The 6,683-nt window shown below is 40.7% G+C and overlaps 1 long non-coding RNA gene and 1 pseudogene across 1 annotated transcript; both read right to left on the bottom strand.

Moving 5' to 3' along the window:
* Nucleotides 1–334: 334 nt before the first annotated feature.
* LOC111976602 (cytosolic sulfotransferase 2-like) lies at nucleotides 335–3,828 on the bottom strand (annotated as a pseudogene).
* A 120-nt stretch (nucleotides 3,829–3,948) lies between these two features.
* On the bottom strand, nucleotides 3,949–5,461 carry LOC139029037 (uncharacterized). Its single transcript, XR_011481265.1, has 2 exons — nucleotides 4,769–5,461; nucleotides 3,949–4,674 (listed from the first exon to the last, which is right to left on the bottom strand). It is a non-coding gene; the product is annotated as an uncharacterized lncRNA (long non-coding RNA).
* Between the last annotated feature and the right edge of the window lie 1,222 nt (nucleotides 5,462–6,683).

Raw genomic sequence — 6,683 nt, 5'->3', positions numbered from 1 at the left:
TAGGGAATTTACAGTTTCTAAAGAATGTATATTTTTTAAACAGCATAAACAATGCTTGATGCTTAATAATGCTCTTCTCCATTCACATATTTATTACTGTATCGACTCTCACTGTTTTTTTCTCATACACTGAAAACAACCAGGCAAGAGGATTTACAAATAGCTCACATTGCTAAGAATGTACTGTGCAGAATGTCCTCATTTTACTTTTGTTTTTAGTTCTCAACCTATAGCTAATTTCTCAGTAGCATCAATCATCTCAAAAATGATATTAAAAGACACTCCATGATTTTCTCATTCACACTCAGGATTGATACGATATGATCCTCACCCTGTATATTTCAACACATAACCCAGTTAACTGTGGACACAATGGAAGACTGACACCCCAGCCGACCTATCGTAGGTCCATATGCGCCAAATAAACAATCAATCTAACTGACCACAAACAATCAGACAATCAATTTGACCTCCAACCCCTAGACTACAGTGCGGAACTGTACGGTGGTGTTCTTCATCTTCTTCTTATAGTCTTCATCAAACTGTTCACTCTGGGCCACAGTGAAATGGTTCATCCAGTCACCAACCTTTCCTGGAGAGTGGGAGAATGGGAGAAGAGAGAGAGAGAAGTCGTGAGCAAAGAAAAGGTGGTGGAAATAGAGAGGGGAGGAGGGAACGACTGACAGAAGAGAGGGATAGGGAGAAATTGAGAAGTCTACCTTTTCGCATGAATGAGAAATCTTTGAAATCCATGATTGGGAGGAACAGTTGGCATGCTGTTCTTCTTCATTGTATCAAACTGCACTCCTCTCTCACCCTCTCCTTCTTCTCTGCTGAAGGAGACAAACCTAGGAGAGACAGCCTGTCCAGCTCTCTCCTCGTATCCTGAGGAACACATACACTGGATGTAAAACAGCTAACCTCCTAGAGCAGAGTTAGTATGGCTCTTGAGCATATGTGTGCACTGGCTCATAGATGCATCTTAATAATACTGTAACACACACCTAGCATCAGTATTCTACTCACCTCAACCAGTCCTCATAGAAGAGGTAGAGGATTTTGAGTGGAGTCTGTTTCTTCTCCCACCAGCCAGTCACATGGTTGACCACGAACCAAACACCACTAGGAAGTGCAGAGTAGACAAATTCATAGGTGATGGGGACTATTATCACTTGTCATTCAATCCTCCTATTCTCTCTTACTCACTCTTTCCTCCATGAATCTCTGTAAGAAGTTGTTCCAGTCTCCTGGTCTGGCTGTGTCGGTTCATGCGGTCAAAGTGGAAATAAGACACGCACTTTCCTTGGCATTACGGGCCACATACACTATCTGCAGAGAAAGAGAGAGATTGCTTTATGTATAGTGGTTATATAGTGGAGAAACATAGAAGACAAGTTACAAATACTGCACCCTGCAGTTCTGCTCCCAGAAGGACTTGGAGCAACTGGACTGGAGGTGAGTCTTGATGAGGCGAGGAGAGGTGGTTAAGTTGTCCAGCACCTCCACCCCTAGGACAAACAATATAATAATGCAAAATAATGTTTAATGGATATTATCACTGTTCAGCAGTTTCTGTCATATTCAAGACTTTCGTTACTGCTTTGAAGACATCAAGCTCAATTTTTACAGAGAAATGACAAAATAAGAGAGGAAGTTTCCAATGCTCTATCTAACCTGGAGGGTAAAGAGGAATGAGCAACTCCAGAAAAGGAACTTTCTCAAAGATGGGTCTCTGATGCTCAGGGTCTGTCTGGCCAAAATACAGCAGGTCTAGAATGTAGGAGACCCATGGTTTCCTAAGAGAGGAATACAAATAGGGGACACATACACAGTCATTCACAACCCAAACACATCTTTAATGAAACATCAACCTCAGACTGAGAGAACCGTGCTTTGGGTAGGTAGCGATGAGAATGTCATCTGGTCTGGCCTGGAAGTTCTGTACATTGTCCCAGTTGCCAGTGAAGTAGTTGGTCATGGAGACTCCATGAAAGTCAAAGAGTTTTGGTCGAGGTGGCAGCTCCATCTGTAAAAGTGGGACATGTATTCGATCAAGGATCACCACAGTATTGTTTATGCTTGATATGAAACTTGAACAGAATCTTTTAGCGATCCGAATGGTTGAATTATTCAAACATAGACAGGAATAACGCTCCATTGATATGTTTCCCTACAAATGTTAAACCTCTATGGGATCGGTGTCCCCCCCGCGGGACGGTTGAGCTAACGTAGGCTAATGTGATTAGCTTTAGGTTGTAAGTAACAAAAAAATCCCAGGACATACGCATATCTGATATGGGCAGAAAGCTTASAGTCTTGTTACCCTAACTGCACTGTCCAATTTACAGTAGCTATTACAGTGAAAGAATATCATGCGATTGTTTGAGTAGAGTGCACAATTATGAACTTGACAATGTATTAATAAAGCAATTAGGCACATTGGGCACTCTTGATAAAACATTTTTAACAGATATGCAATGGTTCATTGGATCAGTCTAAAACTTTGCACATACACTGCTGCCAATTCGTGGCCAAAATTTTTGGCCACGAATTGGCCAAAAATTYGTGGCAAAGGGTCTGGTTTGTTCTGGATCTACTATCCAGAACAAACCAGATCCTTTCCCTCAAGTGAAAATAAAATGATGGAAGAGAGAATGGGGGAGGAGACAGGAAAGGAGGAGCACAGAGAATACATTAGGAGTCATTTTGTAAGCAGTGCATTCACCCTAAGGTATCTTACTCAGAAAGAACAGGGTAAGTCAGTTATTTTGGTATGTAGAAATTTTGTAAAAACATGAGATGCTGAGAGAGAGAGCAGAAAAGCTCCTCAGCTCTGGAGTAGCCAGAGCTGAGGAGCTTTTCTGCTCTCTCTCTCAGCATCTCATGTGTCACTACTAAATCGCCAGGGGTACTTACATTACCAGAAATTCACCACTAGGTAGCAGCTGGACACAGAATTGAGCGAAGGTAATATTACATTAAACTTACCATATGCTTCCCAGTCAAAACAGTTTGCGCAAACATTATGACAACATTTTGTTTCATTTTTGTTGGTTTTGGTGAAATACAGCGTTCAACATTTTTTTTGTGGGCTGTTGAAGCACACATTCTTTCTTGAGGTAAGTCGAAGTTCTGTGATTGGTCAACAGTTGGGATTTTTCAATTAAGTGTTTGTTGTCATTCAATGACAGATGGCTAGTTTTCAAGCAATTTTTTTCACTTGAAAAATACTGCACCAAACATCTTAGTTAGATGTAAAATTACTCAACCAAGACCTCCTCGGCAAAAATGTCAAAATTCTTGAATTATCTTTGATTAATTCAGACTATTTTGAGGAAGTGTACTGGCTATGTTTTTGAAATGCCGTCTCAAGAGGACAAACGGTAGAATTGCTGCTTGTTTCCTGTTTTTCAAGCGAATGGCTTTTTAAGGGAGTATGCAAAGATTTCTTCTCCTTGCCGAGTTCTGCTAGGAACAAACCAAACCTATGTTTGCGGATGTCTTTACACACCTGACCTGACCCCAGACATACTCAATTCCCCACCTTCCATTAAAGCACACACACAGACACTCACCTGATAGACTACTGAATGGACCGTGTCCTGGGTTAGATAGTGTCTTTGTCTTTTCTGTGCCCTTAAACCTCCTACATTGTCTTCAACACACTGTCTAAATCACTTCTCAACAGTGTATGTGTGTCTACCTCTTACCTGACCAGAGACTAGGCTGCAGAGTGTGTGCCTGGGCAGTGTGTGAAGCGTGTACACATCTTTCACCTACTGCATCAACCTTTGATCGCCAGGTTGCTTGTTAGACACCCACAATCAATACAAAAATATACTCTGTAATGTTACTTGGTAAGGAGGTCTGGTGAGGAGGTCAGATGTCACAGGTAAATGTTCATACAGTAGTTGAGGAGATAATAACCAAGCATTGGCTACCTCAACATAAAGCCTCATCAGGCACTTCAGTACGACATGCATTTATTTAAGTATCATTACAGATGCTGGCAGTGTACAAGTTTAACATTTAATATCAAATAGAATAGACACATTAACTGGAATGACATTCACTCTCACGTGTGGAAAAAAAAGCCCCCATTAGCCACACCTCCAACTCTTCTGATAAGCTGCCACCACTACATTGCCCCTGCCACTATTCAATGTGCATGCGCATGACTTGTTGATAGCAATTTAGAAGCTTTCATTAAATAAATAAAAATCACACTGATCTAAAAAATACATTATTTGATTTCAGGCAAATTGAATAAAGTAGGTTGGAAGAACCAAAGTGTAATTTTCTATCATTCCAAACAGTAGAAGCACTTCAGATGAACAACAGCGCCATCCCACTTTTTACAGTGCGAGTGTCATGTTTTCCACAGGCATAGTGAACATACAGCTGAGACAGCTGTGAAAAGTGGAGGGTGTGTGTATGTGCAAATTACTGGCTCTTTAACCGCTTTGGGTCATATGGACATTTCATATTAATTTAAGTACAAGTACATGAACATCAATGTATTATGTTTAGTCATGCTATATACTGTACACGAGTAGGAATTGTTACAGTTTCAAAGAATGTATAAACAAACTTTCTCAAAGATGGGTCTCTGATGCTCAGGGTCTGTCTGGCCAAAATACAGCAGGTCTAGAATGTAGGAGACCCATGTGGTTCCTAAGAGAGGAATACAGATAGGGGACACATACACAGTCATTYACAAACCCAAACCCAATCTTTAATGAAACATCAACCTCAGACTGAGAGAGACCTGCTTTGGGGTAGGTAGCGATGAGAATGTCATCTGGTCTGGCCTGGAAGTTCTACGGGGAGAGCTAAAACATTAAAGCCCCTTGGTTGCTCCCATAGAGTTACATTAGAAGTGCCCATCCAAGAAGATTCAAGGTCATTGGCTACAGATAAAATGACGTCAAATCATGTTATATCTACAGTAGCTTTGATTGGACTGATCATGTCAGCATCATACTTTCAAAATCTTAGCTAGCAACAATCTACTGGCATATCCTTTTCAATCCTTGTGAAATGAAGAGAAATTATGAGGATAAATTATAGATAAAATGTCTCGGTGCTCATCGGCCATTGGACATAAACATTACAAAACAAGTCGGAAATTCAATAATGAGTGGTTTGGAAGGAATCAGTGGCTAAATGCAAGCATTGCAAAGCAATCACTAGCCTGCTATTCAGTGAAGTGGATGTATGGTCCAAGTCTGGGTTTAAGGGTCTCTATTCCAAGTTTAAACGGATAAACATTCAATATTGGCCATGCTGTCAATCCAGCATGACTTTAGCCGCTTTCAAAACAACTGGATACTCGAAACTGGGAAATCTCAGACTTCAGTGAGTTCAAGACAACTGGTAACGAGCTCCGACTGAGAAAATACAGTTTGAACAGTCATCCAACTAGGAATTCCAAGTTGGGAACTCGGGCCTCTTTCTAGATTCAACCAGACTTTGATGACAAAGATTGTCAAAGTCCCCAGCCACCCCAGTCATAGACTATTCTCTCTACTACCGCATGGCAAGCGGTACCGGAGTGCCAAGTCTAGGACAAAAAGGCTTCTCAACAGTTTTTACCCCCAAGCCATAAGACTCCTGAACAGGTAATCAAATGGCTACCCGGACTATTTGCATTGTGTGCCCCCCAACCCCTCTTTTTACGCTGCTGCTACTCTCTGTTTATCATATATACATAGTCACTTTAACTATACATTCATGTACATACTACCTCAATTGGCCCGACCAACCAGTGCTCCCGCACATTGGCTAACCAGGCTATCTGCATTGTGTCCCGCCACCCACCACCCGCCAACACCTCTTTTACATTACTGCTACTCTCTGTTCATCATATATGCATAGYCACTTTAACCATATCTACATGCACATACTACCTCAATCAGCCTGACTAACTGGTGTCTGTATATAGCCTCGCTACTGTTATTTTCAACCGTCTTTTTAATGTTTTTTTATTTCTTTACTTACCTTTTGTTCACCTAATATATTTTTTGCACTATTGGTCAGAGCCTGTAAGTAAGCATTTCAATGTAAGGTCTACACCTGTTGTATGAAAATTGTAAGAGTGGATTTCCCACAAACATAACGCTTTGTATCCTGGACATAATGTTTATTTTTTGGGCACATTTTTTGCAGTTATTTTATAGTGCCTTATTGCAAACAGCATGCATGTTTTGGAATATTTTTATTCCATACAGGCTTCCTTCTTTTCAGTCTGTCATTGATGTGGGTATTGTGACGTAACTACAATGTTGTTGATCCTCTCCAGCAACTGAGTTAGGAAGGGCACCTGTATCTTTGTAGTGACTGGTTGTATTGATACACCATCCAAAGTGTAATTAATAACTGCACCCTGCTGAAAGGCCTATTCAATGTCTCTTTGTTTTTTACCCATTCAATAATATGATCCCTTCTTGCAAACCATTGAAAAACCTCCCTGTTCTTTGTGGTTGAATCTGTGCTTTAAATTCACTGCTCGACTGAGCGACCTTACAGATAATTGTATGTGTGGGGTACAGAGATGAGATAGTAATTTAAAAATCATGTTGAACACTATTATTGCACACAGAGCTAGTCCATGCAACTGATTATGTGACTTGTCAAGCACAACTTATTTAGGCTTTCCGTAACAAAAGGGTTGAATACTTATT

Source organism: Salvelinus sp. IW2-2015, linkage group LG17 (genome assembly GCF_002910315.2).
Source record: "Salvelinus sp. IW2-2015 linkage group LG17, ASM291031v2, whole genome shotgun sequence".
Taxonomy (NCBI): domain Eukaryota; kingdom Metazoa; phylum Chordata; class Actinopteri; order Salmoniformes; family Salmonidae; genus Salvelinus; species Salvelinus sp. IW2-2015.
The sequence above is the reverse complement of the archived record's forward strand: the minus strand, read 5'-3'. Positions and strand labels throughout refer to the sequence as shown.